Below are 17,151 nucleotides of genomic sequence, written 5' to 3'. Positions count from 1 at the left end.
CCTAAATTCAGCTTGTAGGACCTTATCCCATTTTTTACCTATATCGTTGGTACCTATGTGCACAACGACAACAGGCTGTTCACCCTCCCCCTTCAAGGTGTCCTGCACCCACTCCGAGACATCCTTGACCCTTGCACCAGGGAGGCAACATACCATCCTGGAGTCTCGATTGCAGCCGCAGAAATGTCTATCTATTACCCTTGGGGTCTTTGAATCAAAAAAATCTGCGGGGCAGTATCAGAGGTGTAATTTGCCTCCACGGAGCGGTAGTGGGGCGATCGAGGGGTGGAAGCAGGAGGGCCGCTGTGAACTCTGCAGCCGGTTTCCTGGTGCCCACTGGGCCACCAGGGAGGATTTCGGATGGCCGGGATTGTGGGGCTGCCTGTTGGCGGTGCAACTGAACCAGTGGCTACCTTTGTCATGCCGACTGCAAAAACAAAAAGATGGCAGCCACAGCACAAGGCTTTCCCCTTTAAGGGCAGACGGGGTGCCCCAGCCACCACTGCTTTGCGACTCGCAAAGCTGTCGATGGCATTGCCCCATGCCAACCTCGCTCCCGCGGGGCAATTTCCTCCACGGGGTGTAAAGGGGTCAGCGTGGGGCGATAAGTGGTCGGTGTGCACGCCGATAACATTATCGCCATGGACGCCTCTACCTGAGGCAAAAACTACGGGGCGTGGCACAAAGCTGTTTGCATCCCCGCCATCCCGGAGGCAATTCCAGGGGGGTGGTCGCTTCCTCCGCCTGCACCATAGCAAAAAGTCCTTATCGCCCTGTTAGCGCCTTGCGGGGATGCTAAAGAACCTTTCGGAAAGGGTCAATTTCAGCCCCAATAACTTTGGGGTCTATACACTGAAACAAAGAACAGTGAATATTGCTTTATAAAAAGAAAGTGGTCCCATAAACAACAGTGTTTCAACGGGGCCACAAATGCTCTTAATAACACATGAGTCAGTGCACAAATCGCACTGAGTTGTGGGACTGTTTAAGCATTGGATGTGAATACCAACACAGTAATAATTTGTAACTAACTGGAGAAAAAAAGAAAGCTCTTCCATTTGAGGTAAGTAGAGGCATTTCTGAACGCATTCACTCAAGTAACACAGCCAACAGCTACAAGTGAGATCCTATTCTTTTCATTGCTGCGACTCTAATACTCATAGATTATTTGTGTCAGCCCATACTCTCAGATTCAGAATTTGTGTGTATATTCAGGTAGGTCACCAGATGTGAAAAATGGTATCCCCTATCTCAGCTATTCCCTATGTACAGATTCATATCACCCTGGAGGCACAATACTCGACCTAAATACTCTGTGCATAACATGTGATACAACCAATGCATTACAGTACTGAGTAACTTATTGTGTTCAAAAAAAGTTAAATAGTTCAAGGTCTACTGGCTCATTTATATTAATTATTTCATGTATTTACATAAAGAAAATGAAACTGAGGCAGAGACTAAAGGGCAGCCACTCAACATCTAGTTTGTATGTTTTAAATAGAGCAGAATTATTAAGAGCTGATTATTAATTTATCTGTAGTAAGTCAAAGATAAAGTAGAATAAATTAGTGATTAAATGAAAGATCAAGATCATGTTTAATTAAAGGACTTGCAACTCCACAACATCACAGCAAAATTATGCATGCTTGTGTCATTTGTGATGCCAGGAACAACGAAGTGACCAATTTGTGCAGTTCCAGTTTCCTGTTGATCAGGTTGGGGTTGTGACATTTGTAATGTGGTTCTTTCATTCTCCTTTCAGCAGGACCTGGGAAAGGAAGTTGTCCTTCTTCCCACTGACCTTGATTTAATCAACCCAGTGTTTCCTCTGGCACCTCTGGTTCTCGTTCTGTATGTTTCACTCTAATGATATTCTGAGATGGCCTTTGTCCCTCATCCTGCATGCGCTCACTGGACCATGTCCACTACAATCAGCAGACATGACATTCCCACAAGCATCGCATTTCCCCTGGGAGTGGTGGACAGTGATGGCATGTAGAGGAAGTGTAGGATCAGACCAATAGCCATTGACTACAAGTCTCTCCACTGGTCTCGGCACTAATTCAGGACTTTGCAGTTCCCTGTAAGTACATGCAGTAAATGCTGGATGACATATAGCAAGTAAGGTTCATTAGCACTAAAATAGCAACCACTCGAGGATAATCATATCATTGGCATAGTGTGTGGGACACACACTCCAACAGGCGGAGAACAATTGGTGTCTGCAACTGCCCGACAAGTATCCAGGTGCAAGTTCCTATCTATTATAGTAAGAGAATAGAATGACTGATGATTGAACGGCTATCTTAAATCAAACATATTTACAGCTGAAACCTAATGAAAAACATATTGTAAACCTAGTAAAAATTATTTTTCGTTACCGTCCATTTACCATTATTCATGGGCGGGGCGGTAATTATAGCGCTCGAGAAAGGTTTGCGTCACAATCAGCAGAATTCATCAGCTAGGCTCTGCGTGTAGGGCAGAGTGCTAAGGGAGGCGTTACACAGCTCTTTTAGGGCGCAAGGCCGACTGAGCAACTGAAAATCCATTGCTAAAAAGCCGGCCTCTGAGTGCCCTAAGACAGGTTTCTGTGACAAAGAAAATCGCAACTAAAAACACAACAAACATTCCCAATACCTTAAACACCCCACAATAAGCTACATCGCAAAAATAAAACTAAACAAAACAATCAAACTGACCTCATTCACCAATTCTCTCTTTCACTGCCACCGGGACAGCTCTGGTTTTCCAGGCGGTCCTACCACAACGTACTCCAACAACAATAACTTGTGTTTATATAGCGCCTTTAACCAAGTGAATCGTCCCAAGGCACTTCACAGGAGTATTATGAGATAAAACTTTGACACCAAAAGCTTGGTCAAAGAGGTATGTTTTAAGGACCGTCTTGAAGGAGGAAAGAGAGGTAGCGAGGCGGAGGGGCTTAGGCAGGGAGTTCCAGAGCTTAGGGCCAAGGCAACAGAAGGCTCGGCCACCAATAGTTGAGCGATTATAATCAGGGATGCTCAGGAGGGCAGAATTAGAGCAGCGCAGACATCTCGGGGGGTTGTGGGGCTGGAGTAGATTTCAGAGATAGGAAGGGGTGAGGCCATGGAAGGATTTGAAAATAAGGATGAGAATTTTGAAATCAAGGTGTTGCTTAACCAGAAGCCAATGTAGGTCAGCGAGCACAGGGGTGATAGGTGAGCAGGACTTGGTGCGAGTTAGGACATGGGCAGCCAAGTTTTGGATCAGCTCTAGTTTACGTAGGATAGAATTTGGGAGGCTAGCCAGGAGTGCGTTGGAATAGTCAAGTCTAGAGGTAACATGGGCATGGATGAGGGCTTCAGCAGCCGATGAGTTGAGGCAAGGGCAGAGTCGGGCGATGTTATGGAGATGGAAATAGGCGGTCTTAGTTATGCTGCAGATATGTGGTCGATAGCTCATTTCAGGGCTAAATATGACACCAAGGTTGTGCCTCAGACAGAAGTTGGGGGGAGGGATGAAGTCAGTGGCGAGGGAACGGAGTTTGTGGCGTGGACCGAAAACAATGGCTTTGATTTTCCCAATATTACGCGGCACTATATGATCAGCGCACAACAACTTTCAACACGCAGTCGAAACCGGCGGCATTGTACATCGGCACGACACTCCCGGGTGGTGCTGCTCTGTGCCCCCATAAAACTAGCAACAAATTTTCCGGCATGGCACTGGAAGCTGGCCGCCTGCCCGGAAAGCTTTCCTTCTGCCATTACTGCCCCTCCTGGCAGGCAGTTAAAATGGTCCGTGGGGCTTCCTTGCAGCAATCCTGCTCTCTGATTTTAATCTACTCTTCTGAGCAAGCGAGAGGGACACCCCATGAAAACCAAGGGGGTCTTTCTTTAAATATACATGTCAGGCTCTGATGATGTCTTTGGGGCCAACTGCTATTTTAACCGGAGGAGTGTGCAGGAAAGCTGTATGTCTCTCAGGCCGGGGAAACCTAGTGGGAAGATGAGCCAGGACCAAAAGGTAAGTCTTTTTATTTTAATTTTTTACTTTCTTTGTGGGTCCAGGAAGAGGTGTTCTCTTCTGGGCCGACAAGTAAAGTTTAGGCCTCGTCTGCCCCAAGATTCTCCCACCTCACCCACCCCCCCACCCCCCACCCCCCGCCCCCACTCCCTTCCTCATCCTAAGAACTGCTCCCTGCCACTTACCTGAGTGCCAGAGACTCCCTTCATCTCCCACGTGAGGGCAACCGACCGCCCAACATTACGCTCTTGCCCGTCGACCAGTGCAATGCTGTTGGAATCCCCAAATCCTGTGACTTGTGCTCTCATTGGACCAACCTTAACTTAACACAATATAAGTGGGGTGTACCTGTTATCAGCATCAGCTGATAATGGCAGAAGTGCTTTAGTTTGGAGCCTGAAGAAACTTTCAAGAGAGATTCTGAAGTTACAAAAGAGCTTCTAAAGCATTTTTTTTGCATTGCATCAGGATTGAGCTGGAGTTGCATCTGAAAGCCTGACCGTCTCCGAAACAACCGGGATATTTTTTCCTCCACTGCGTACCAGGTATGGGATTCCCTATTGATAATCCCTTGTGTGCAATTTTAATGTAGGAGGAAGAAGATCAGTGCAGAGTAGAGGAAAGGAGAGTGAGGCAGTATTTTAGGAGACATTGCCCTCCAAGATATCTCCCAAAAGGAATTTTGTGATGGAATACTCTCCACTTGCCTGGATGAGTGAAGCTCCAACAACATACAAGAAGCTCAACACCATCCAAGACAAAGCAGCCCGTTTGATTGGCACCCCATCCACCACCTTAAACATTCACTCCCTCTACCACTGGCGCAACGTGGCTGCTGTGTGTATCTACAAGATGCACTGCAGCAACTTGCCAAGGCTTCTTCGGCAGCACCTCCCAAACTTGCATGTTCCCCTGCAAGTTACACACCATCCTGACTTGGAAGTTTATCGCTGTTCCTTCATCGTCGTTGGGTCAAATTAATGGAACTCCCTCCCTAACAACACTGTGGAAGTACCTTCATCACAGGGACTGCAGTGGTTCAAGACGGCGGTTCACCACTACCTTCTCAAGGGCAATTAGGGATGAGCAATAAATGCTGGCCTTGCCAGCGATGTCCACATCCCAGGAACAATTTTTTTTTAAATTCCACAGAAAGATGTTGGTAGATAAGTTGTGGATGGAGTTTAGCACAATACACACGTATGCATACAACATGGGCGCGGAGTTCCGGTGGCGTGATACTTCCACCCACCGCACCCCCTACACATCCTGATCCCCACCCATTTCTTTCACCTGTGGTTTATTCCATATGGGCGATGGGCTCCAGATGAGATTCCCACTGCCAAGAGGGAGCCCACCAATGCAACTGGTGATACACAAGGATCCCACTGCTGCAGTCGAAGAGGCAGCAAGGGACCTCAAATTGGCAGAAGCTCCCCAAAGATCAGAAGCAAGGATCGCATGGAAGGCCTTGGCTGAGAATGAAGCCTTGAACAGGTAAATATTTGGGGCTGATTGGAAGGAGAGGAGGCCATTACAAGGCCTTCTCTCTCCATTGGAGGAACTCAGGACCTTTGCCGCCACTTCTCAGGATCTATCACCACCTCCACGGCAGTCAGGGAAGCAGGAAGGAGAAATGGAAGGAGCCTTGCCTGCCCAGTGCTATCTCTATGGAGCAGCTGGAGAAGAAGTGGCCAGTGATGGTCCCCTTGGGGACAGGGAGGGAAATCAGTCAGTGGGGTGAATAGTAGGCCTCACTGCCTGAATTTAGCTGTTATTCTCAGTCACAATTTGGTCTGATTTTTGGGCAGGATTGCAAAGAAGAATTTCTAGCTTAAACTCTGTCCACAATCTCAAGGTACATTTATATTCACTTTGGGATTTCAAATCCCCTTCTCCCCTTGTTACTGCACTGTCCAGTGTGGAACTGAGTCATACAGAACAGGAAGATACTAGGTTCAATCCCCAGCAGGTACTGAGTCTCAACTGGAATGGCAGCAGATACATTACAATTGACCTCAGTTTGAGGCGGACTGGTTGGGCTGGATGCTCTTTGCCTTTCCGTCATTGTTCATAGGTTTATATGTAACCATCAGGGCTGCTGACCAAGGGCCGTGCGGCTCTTTGTCGGCCGGCGTGGACACCGATGGGCCGAAATGGCCTCCTTCTACACTGTAACTTTCTATGTTTCTATGTTTCTCTGGACTAGGAAAATGAAAGAAAATGTGGCCAGGCCTCCCACTCCACTCCTGACCACTGCTGGAAAGTGTCCTTAGTGAATTGGACTCTGCAATCTTACCCCCAATAACTGAAAAGGCGGCTGCCACTTAATACCTAGACTTGCATATTAAGAATGGCTGCTTGGATAAGATACCCTGGGGCATCCAACACTAATCTGTACTCCAGCATATCTGTGCCCTCAGGAGAACAAAAATGATAAAATATATGGCCCCAAATTTCCCCAGCCACTTAGAGTGGCGTATATCGATGTGGTGCACCAACTTCTTGGAGGAGAAAAAGCGCCAAAAATCTACCTTGTAATTTGGCCGCTCCCTTGTCATCTGGATCCGTCGGCGTTGTGCAGCAGAGTGTGGGGAGGGGGGGGGGCGGAGCTTGAGCCTAGCGTGTCGTGCAGTGCCGGCAGGGGCACGCATGACTGTTTCAGTGTGCGCGCATGCGCATGCGCAGTGTAACAGGAAGTTTCGCAATCGGCCAATTAAAGGGAGAGCGTCCTCAGAATAAGTGGCTATGGAGCATATATAAAGGTGAGGTCTGAATATTGATTTTTGTGTGGCTGAGGGAGTGGAAAGGAGTGCTGGATAGGTGTAAGAGAGGTGTAAGTTTGATCTTTGAACATTACCTGCGTTTGAGTCCAATAGACGAATGGCGCCAGAGCATGCAAGAAGAACCAAGAATTTCCTCCATGAGGAAGTGGAGAAATTAGTAACGATTATTGAGAAGAAATGGCTGGAGCTGGATATCAGCAAGAGTGGTCCGTCAAAAGTCTCTCCCAAGTAATTGAGGAAAAGATGGAACCTCATTGCCGAAGAATTCTCCACTGGGGTCAACACTGCAAGATCTGGAAGCCAGTGCAAGAAGAAATGGCAGGACATTGGTCAAGTGGTCAAATATCTTCATCTTTAAATTGAATTGCAGTGGAAAATGTGAGCATCTGCATGTGTCCCACCCATCAGAGGCGCACCATGTCTGACATTATATTTTCATCTTTGCCGAAGAAATTGGCCCACAACAAGAGGGAGAGAACTATAACAGGAGGAGGTCCGCCAAACATGCACCAACTGTCACCCCTGGAACAGAGGGTTGCTGCCTTGCTGAGTCGCACTGGCAGAAAAAGAATAAGCTCTGCACAAGCTGGACCCACACGCGAGGATGAGCGTGAGTCATTAAAATGCATAGTGGCCCGTCAAATCAACCTGCAGACTGGCCTGCTACACGTGAGACTACTCATGCCACCCATCCTGCCCCCTCCTGTGCTGCTAACAATTTGACTGTTGTGTTGTCTTTTGCAGAAGAAGCCGACACTCCTCAAGATCCTGAGGCTCCAGACCAAGGCGAGTGGGGGGAGGAGGGGTTCATGGAAATGTGCTCAGTAGAATGCTGACAGCAATATCGATCATGACATCACACAGCCAGAACCCTCCATTAGCTTCTCGGCAACCTTCCATGGGTTCACACCTTCTGAGGTTGCGGGTCTGAGTGGCGGTTGAGAAATATATCTTGGGACAACCAGTGCCCCACCATCCCAGCCTGTGCCTCGCACTGGATGAGTGCCATTAGGCAGCCCTCAGCAGAAGTAAATCGGGTTTTTTCATTGGTGAGGAGACCAATGCCCTCACAAGATCACTCGTGGCAGCCGTCACTGGGGTGCGTGATGGGGTGCGTGATGAGGTCGTGACACTATCGGGTAAAATCTCTACACTAAGACGGGAAGTCAGTGCGGGCATTGCAGAGGGTGTGCAGACGATGGCAGATGCCATGAGGGAGCTGGCTTCTGCAATAAGGGCACAAAGGCCGGAGACTCAAATTTCACTCCCACTTCACTCCACGCACCAGCCACCGGTCAGACCCAAGCCGGGCCTCCAACCCCCCCCACCACCATCACCGACCCTATAAGGAAGTGCACTTTCCCCAAGATGTGGGTGAGGGATGGGTGCAGACTTTCTTTCCTGCTGTGGATGTTGTTGTTGTTGTTGTTGTTTATATCATTCACAATAAAAGATATTTTGCATCAAAACTGAATCATCCTCCATTAGGACCACACAACATTTAGCATCAATTGCAAAAAGTAAAAATCCCTCACCCCTACAGTCATGCATGCCTGCCGCCCCAAGCCCTGGCGGGAAGGCTAACCGGTGTGTTCTGCAGTCGGCAAGGTAGGACTGCTCTGTTTTCTGTAGCTGATTTATCTTTCATTTATTTGTGGTGATGTTGTGCAGCTGTTGTGCTGAAGAAGTAATGTTGTGGAGGTCTTTAGAGCTTTGGAATCCTTTAACTCACCTTCCCCCACCCCCCCCTATCTTTGGCTATCTGCGCTGATTTCTTAAATGTAGGTAAGGTTTTTCTGTGCCTACAAAAGTGGCCACATACACTGGTCTAAGTTAGTTTGGAGTAACTTTCAGCTGGCAAATTTGCTTCCATGGACAAAACAGGTGTAAGTGGCTCGTCACGCCCCCTTTTGGAGAAAAAAAACAAAACTAAATCAAAACTTAACTAACTGACTTAAACTGGAGCAAGTTAAATGGGGAAATTTGCGATTTTTAAGTTACTCCAAAAAAAGCAGGGCAACTCTTGCAGAAATTTGAACCCATTATATGTAATGTATATATTGTATATAGATAAATCGATAGATATTATACATATTATATATAGATTTATATATAGATGATCAACAGATATATATTGAACAGCAGTGGTTTCACTTAAGTGCAGCATTCAGAATCAGTGCATAGCCATCACACCAATAACTGTGAGGCTCAGCTTCCCATTCACTGTGATAACAAATTGTGCTATCATCTGGAATTGGGCACCTTGCCAGTTAGGAGTCTTTCCACTTTGCCACTGCTGTGCAGTTTTTAAAAAGAAAAGAGGTGACTGCAGATATGGACACAAACTCTGGCGTTCCATTCACTGCAATGAATAGCGAGCAGAGTTGCGTCAGTTTCTGAGTGGCATTCCCTTGGCACGAAAAGGCACGATGGCGGGTGGGTGTGGGGTGAGGGGGGGAGGGGGTTGGGCAGCTGCTTGTCCAAAACCACCCTGTTGTTTCTCCTGAGGAAAAAGAGCATACATATGTGAAATTAACAGCTCGAGGTGTTTTACATCCATAGCAGTGAGCACACAGGTTTAGTCAGCTTCCTACACCTTCTTTACCTCGTTTAATGGTATAAAAGTAAAAATCCCATCACAGATGAGACACACATTAAAATATGAGGTCACACCTCTTGGGCATGGATCCATACAGATCTCCGACAGTGCCTAATCCTCATTAAAAGAGAGCTGGTGCATCAAAGAGGCAGCGCTCGCATCAAGGGATCAGGCCACTGCTGAAAGAGCTGGCCTGGTCTGTGGCTGCTGCCGAGCAGCACAATGTAATTTATCCACAGCAGCAGGAGCAGAGGTCAATGGTTTTATATTAATGGTGATCACAATGGTTTGAAGTCACGGCGTGTGTTAGAAATAAGAATCGTACATGGCAGTGAGGCACGCTCTGTGGAAGGAAATGAGCTGTGGCTGCATTTCCTCATGACTCGCCTGTAATCAGTTGCAAATGTATGTGCAAAAAAAAAACACACACAAAAAACCAGAAGCGCTGCTTCAGAAAGAAATGTTCGATATTCAACAGCTTGAGAGTATTGTGCTGGTGCTACTTGGGGAGACAGGGTGGTGAAAAAGTTCTACGGTTTAACCCCTAAACAGCAATTGTTGCCGTCGGAATTCATTCTGCTTTTAAAATTAAAGGGTTACAAAGAAATCACGTGAGCTTTAACATACTTAACTTTGCAAAGTATTACAAAGTATTTACAGCACTGAAACAGGTCATTCGGCCCAATGGATCAATGCTGTTATTTATGCTCCACACAAGCCTCCTCGCACCAATGTTCCCTTGAAGCTGTGCCACTCCGCAGTGTCGGCCAGTCCTGTGCTGCCTGCGACCGGCTTTTCCAGTATTAAGTTTCGCGAGACTGTGAATGGCCCACAGAGCCCCTTAAAGTGCCCATGCACTCAAAAAAGATTTTGGGGAACGTTGCCTCCCACCCCTCGTCATCTAACCCCATCAACATTTCCTTCCATTCCTTTCTTCCTGTGTTTATCCAGCTTCCCCTTAAATGCATCTATTCTATTCCCCTTAACTACTCCTTGTGGGAGCGAGTTCTCCATTCTAATCACTCTCTGTGCAAAGAAGTTTATCCTGAATTCCCTGATGGTTTAGTGATGTTGCACTAGAACCTACCGACCAGCATTTGAATTGCTGTCTGTGCTGAGGTTGGTGATCCCAGCTGGAGAACACTTGACAGTGCTACAATGGACCTCAACACAATGGAGCCAGAAAAGGGAAAAATAAACCCTGGGCTCACACTCCTGATTACTATGCACTGACCCCCGATAAAGAGTAAACTTGTCGGGTGAGGACAGGATTGGGCTTGATTGGGATATCCATAGCAGTCAAATAGCCCATTGCCAATCAATGTTAAGACTCACACATGAATAATAGCCAGAAGGCTGAGGGCACCTGCGGAACTGTACCCAGGCACCTTCTGGGGTGGAGGGAGTGAAAGCTTGAAAAAAGCAGAGGCCCAGAAGTTACACATTGGGAAATTTTAATTTATTCTTCAGTCTAGTTCAGGAATTATTTAATGACTCAAGGAACGGGCATTGTACAATGTGCATCCTGGATAAAGCTTAAGCTAGCTGCACTGAATGGTCTTTTTTCATTTTTAACATTTTGGATAAAAAGTCTTCCTGTGCAAAAAGTTACAAACTTAGGGCTCAAATTTCCTCAGGAGTTGCCCTGCTTTTTTTGGAGGAAGTAGCTTTTTTTGGAGTAACTTAAAAATCGCAAATTTCCCCTTTTAACTTGCTCCAGTGTAAGTCAGTTAGTTAGGTTTTTTTTTAAGTTTAGTTTTTTTCTCTAAAAATGGGCGTGACCAGCCACTTACACCTGTTTTGGCCATGGAAGCAAATTTGTCCAGCTAAAAGTTACTCCAAACTAACTTAGGCCAGTGTATGTGGCCACTTTTGTAGGCACAGAAAAACCTTACCTACATTTAAGAAATCAACGTAGGTAGCCATAGATAGGGGGAGGAAGGTGAGTTAGAGGATTCTAAAGTACTAAACACCTTCAGAGCATCAGCACAACATCAAAACAACTTCAGCACAACATCTTCACGACATCATCAAAAATAAATGAAAGATAAATCAGCTACTGAAAATAGAGCAGTCCTGCCTTGCCGACTGCAGAACGCACCGGCTAGCCCTTCGGCCAGGGCTAGGGGCGACAGGCACACATGACTGTAGGGGTGAGGGATTTTTGTTTTTTACAGTTGTTCCTAAATGTTTTATGGTGATAATGGAACATGATTCAGTTTTAATGTAAAAAATCTTTTATTGGAAAGTTTACAATGCACTTCAACAACAACAACAACAGCAAAGAAAGGCTGCACCCATCTCTCACCCACATATCTGGGAATGTGCACTTCCTCATAGGGATGGTGATGGTGGTGGGGGGAGGGGGGGCTGGGGCCTGGCTTGTGTCCCAACAGAGGTTGGTGTGGGGATTGCAGTAGGAGTGGCACTTGATTGTCAGGCCTGTGTGCCCTTATTGCAGCAGCTAGCTCCCTCATGGCCTCTGACATCATTTGCACTCCCTCTGACATACCCGCCCTCAATTCCCATCTCAGTGCTGATATTTCTCCCGACAGTGCTGCAATCTCATCATGCACCCCACTGATGGCGGCCACGAGTGATCGGATAAGGGCATTGGTCTCCTCACCCAATGATATAATCTGATGAAGGCTGCATCTCAGGAGAGACTGGTCTGCTTCTCCTTCCCCTCACCATGGGTCTGCCTAGCGGCACCCCTCTAATGCGAGGCGCAGACTGGAACGGGGGGCCCTGGGTGTGCCAACCTGCATTCCACCACCGCCACTGGGACCCACAACCTCGGAAGGTGTGAAACCAAGGAATGTCGTGACAGAGCTCATGGAGGTGTCTGGCAAAGTGATGCCCTGTACTATGGACTGATCCATATCACGATCAGCATTCTCCCGTGAACAGAGATCCATGGACCCCTCCTCCCCCCACCCGCCTTGGTCTGGAGCAGACGCATCTGGATCTTCTTGTTGATCTTCAGGATGTTCAGGATTATCTTCTTCTTCTGCAAAATACAACAGATCAGTCAAATGGTTAGCAGCACAGGAGGGGGCAGGATGGGTGGAATGAGTAGTCTCACGCGTAGCAGGCCAGTCAGCAGGTTGATTTGAAGGGCGACAATGCATTTTCATGATTGACCCTCACCCTCGTGTGTGAGCCCAGCTTGTGCAGAGCTGATTCTTTTTCTGCAGGTGCGACTCAGCAAGACAGCAGCCCTCTTCCAGTGGAGATAGTTGGTGCAGATTTGGCGGCCCTCCTCCTGTTCTAGTTCTCTCTCTTTTGTTGTGGGCCAATTTCTTCTGCAAAGATGAAAATGTAATTTTTGCCATATGGTGAGCTTCTGATGGATGGGACATATACAGATGATCACAGTAACAATTGCAATTCCATTTAAAACTCCAGATAATACTTACACTCACTACTTGACCAACGTCCTGCCATTTCTTTTTACACTGGCTTCCAGTTCTTGCGGTAGTCAACCCTGCGGAGAATTCTTCTGCAACTAGGTTCCAACATCTCCTCATTTCTTTGGGTGGAACTTTTGTGGGACCACTCTTACTGATATCCAACTCCTGCCATCTGTCCTCAATGACAGTGACCAGTTTCTCCACATCCTCATGCAAGAAGTTCTTCGTCCTTGTTGCACGTTCTTGCGTCATTGGTGTATTGGATTTACACTCAGGTGATCTTGAAAACACACAGTTCTCACCTTTCATGCATCTATTCAGCACTCCTTTCCACTCCCTCAGCCAATCAAAAATCACAATTCACACCTTACCTTCCAATATGGCCCACTGCCAATGCTGCCGAGGCACTGAGGACGCTCTCCCTTTAAATGGCTGATTGCCAAGGTTCCTGCACGCACGCACAAACGGTCATGCGTCCCCTTGCTGGCACTCGAGGACATGCCGGGCCCAAGCCCCGCCCCCCTGCCGCCTGCGCTCAACAAGCATGGCCCAAGCTCCGCCCCCCCCCGCAGGTTTCTCAGCGCCACGTCATGGGCCCACAGGGATCCAGGAACGGCCAAATTATCCCGATAAGTTTTCAGTGCGGTTTTTCCCCCACGAAGTCGCCGCATCACATCTAACTACGTCGCTCTAAGCAGCTGGGAAAATTTGGGGCCTTAGATAGCATCAGAGAGGCGGATTGACACCAGTTCAGTTATCAACCGAGGGTGTTTGTACTTCAAGTTTGAGTGCTGATCCCACCCCATCATATAGCCTCAGTGATAATCACAACAGTTGCTGACATCACTGTTTAAACATAGACATTTCACAGTGAAAGAAAGTAAGACTTGCATTTATATAGCGCCTTTAACAACCACCAGACATCTCAAAGCACTTTACAGCCAATTAAGTACTTCTGGAGTGTAGTCACTATTGTAATGTGGGAAACGCGACAGTTAATTTTCACACAGTAAGCTCCCACAAACTGCAATGTGATAATGACCAGGTAATCTGTTTTTGTTATGTTGATTAAGGGATAAATATTGGCCAAGACACTGGGAATAACTTCCCTGCTCTTCTTCAAAATAGTTCCATGAGATCTTTTACGTCCACCTGAGAGAACAGACGGGGCCTCGGTTTAACGTCTCATCCAAAAGAAACCACCTCCGGCAGTGCAGCACTCCCTCATTAATGCACTGGAGTGTCAGCCTAGATTTGTGTGTTCAAGTCACTGGAGTGTGACTTGAACCCACAACCTTCTGATTCAGTGCATAGTGCAAATATAGCAACAAAAATACAGAAATAAGCAAAAGAATGTTAAAGGTAAGTAACGGTTTGTGCAAGTGAAAGGGTTTCTGTGGGTGACAACCCCTCTTTAAGCAAATGTCACAAACAATGTTTGTTGCAGGGACTGTATGTTGATACCTCAGCAGAGTTTTGTTTCGAGAGCTCTCTTTTCTGACCGGTTACAGTGCAGGATACATCAACTAGTATGTAATATTTATAATTCAATGTATCATAGAAACATAGAAACATAGAAATTTACAGTGCAGAAGGAGGCCATTTTGGCCCATCGTGTCCGTGCCGGCCGACAAAGAGCCACATGGCCCTCGGTCAGCAGCCTTGAAGGTTACATATAAAGCTATGAACAATGGCAGACAGGTAAAGAGTATCCCACCCAACCAGTCCACCCCCCCACAACTGCGATACTCCATGCATCGCAACATTTTACACTCCACCCCACCTGGAGCCATACGATCTCCTGGGAGAGGCAAAAAAACAGATAAAAACCCAGGCAAATTGGGGGTAAAAATCTGGGAAAATTCCTCTCCGACCCTTCCAGGTGATCAAAACTAGTCCAGGAGAGCACTCTGGCTATTAAAAAGTGTGAAATATTCTTAAGCACAAATGAGATTTAAATTTATTTTCATTCAAGATCGTTCTATGCACGAACCATGTGCTGAAATAAAATATTAACACATGAAAAGCAAAGGATAGATCACATAGAAACATAGAAACATAGAAAATAGGTGCAGGAGTAGGCCATTCGGCCCTTCTAGCCTGCACCGCCATTCAATGAGTTCATGGCTGAACATGCAACTTCAGTACCCCATTCCTGCTTTCTCACCATACCCCTTGATTCCCCTAGTAGTAAGGACTTCATCTAACTCCTTTTTGAATATATTTAGTGAATTGGCTTCAACAACTTTCTGTGGTAGAGAATTCCACAGGTTCACCACTCTCTGGGTGAAGAAATTCCTCCTCATCTCGGTCCTAAATGGCTTCCCCCTTATCCTTAGACTGTGTCCCCTGGTTCTGGACTTCCCCAACATTGGGAACATTCTTCCTGCATCTAACCTGTCTAACCCCGTCAGAATTTTAAACGTTTCTATGAGGTCCCCTCTCATTCTTCTGAACTCCAGTGAATACAAGCCCAGTTGATCCAGTCTTTCTTGATAGGTCAGTCCCACCATCCCGGGAATCAGTCTGGTGAACCTTCGCTGCACTCCCTCAATAGCAAGAATGTCCTTCCTCAGGTTAGGAGACCAAAACTGTACACAATACTCCAGATGTGGCCTCACCAAGCCCCTGTACAATTGTAGCAACACCTCCCTTCCCCTGTACTCAAATCCCCTCGCTATGAAGGCCAACATGCCATTTGCTTTCCTAACCGCCTGCTGTACCTGCATGCCAACCTTCAATGACTGATGTACCATGACACCCAGGTTTCTTTGCACCTCCCCTTTTCCTAACCTGTCACCATTCAGATAATAGTCTGTCTCTCTGTTTTTACCACCAAAGTGGATAACCTCACATTTATCCACATTATACTTCATCTGCCATGCATTTGCCCACTCACCTAACCTATCCAAGTCACTCTGCAGCCACATAGCATCCTCCTCACAGCTCACACTGCCACCCAACTTAGTGTCATCCGCAAATTTGGAGATACTACATTTAATCCCCTCGTCTAAATCATTAATGTACAGTGTAAACAGCTGGGGCCCCAGCACAGAACCTTGCGGTACCCCACTAGTCACTGCCTGCCATTCTGAAAAGTCCCCATTTACTCCTACTCTTTGCTTCCTGTCTGACAACCAGTTCTCAATCCATGTCAGCACACTACCCCCAATCCCATGTGCTTTAACTTTGCACATTAATCTCTTGTGTGGGACCTTGTCGAAAGCCTTCTGAAAGTCCAAATATACCACATCAACTGGTTCTCCCTTGTCCACTCTACTGGAAACATCCTCAAAAAATTCCAGAAGATTTGTCAAGCATGATTTCCCTTTCACAAATCCATGCTGACTTGGACCTATCATATCACCTCTTTCCAAATGCGCTGCTATGACATCCTTAATAATTGATTCCATCATTTTACCCACTACCGATGTCAGGCTGACCGGTCTATAATTCCCTGTTTTCTCTCTCCCTCCTTTTTTAAAAAGTGGGGTTACATTAGCTACCCTCCACTCCATAGGAACTGATCCAGAGTCAATGGAATGTTGGAAAATGACTGTCAATGCATCCACTATTTCCAAGGCCACCTCCTTAAGTACTCTGGGATGCAGTCCATCAGGCCCTGGGGATTTATCGGCCTTCAATCCCATCAATTTCCCCAACACAATTTCCCGACTAATAAGGATTTCCCTCAGTTCCTCCTCCTTACTAGACCCTCGGACCCCTTTTATATCCGGAAGGTTGTTTGTGTCCTCCTCAGTGAATACCGAACCAAAGTACTTGTTCAATTGGTCCGCCATTTCTTTGTTCCCCGTTATGACTTCCCCTGATTCTGACTGCAGGGGACCTACGTTTGTCTTTACTAACCTTTTTCTCTTTACATATCTATAGAAACTTTTGCAATCCGTCTTAATGTTCCCTGCAAGCTTCTTCTCGTACTCCATTTTCCCTGCCCTAATCAAACCCTTTGTCCTCCTCTGCTGAGTTCTAAATTTCTCCCAGTCCCCGGGTTCGCTGCTATTTCTGGCCAATTTGTATGCCACTTCCTTGGCTTTAATGCTATCCCTGATTTCCCTTGATAGCCACGGTTGAGCCACCTTCCCTTTTTTATTTTTATGCCAGACAGGAATGTACAATTGTTGTAGTTCATCCATGCGGTCTCAGAGTCTTTTGACCCCCAAATATCAATGAGTGACACTCAGAGCAAAGATATGTTCCTTTTCAGTCTCTCAGCATCTCCCTCCTACCCGCGCCCTTTCATAGCCTGACCAACACTGGCACTATAACTAGCGCACAACAGAAAAGACAAATGCTTCCCGGACTATGCTTCCATGTGTAC

The sequence above is a fragment of the Pristiophorus japonicus genome, chromosome 7 (assembly GCF_044704955.1).
Source record: "Pristiophorus japonicus isolate sPriJap1 chromosome 7, sPriJap1.hap1, whole genome shotgun sequence".
Lineage (NCBI taxonomy): Eukaryota > Metazoa > Chordata > Chondrichthyes > Pristiophoridae > Pristiophorus > Pristiophorus japonicus.
The sequence above is the reverse complement of the archived record's forward strand: the minus strand, read 5'-3'. Positions refer to the sequence as shown.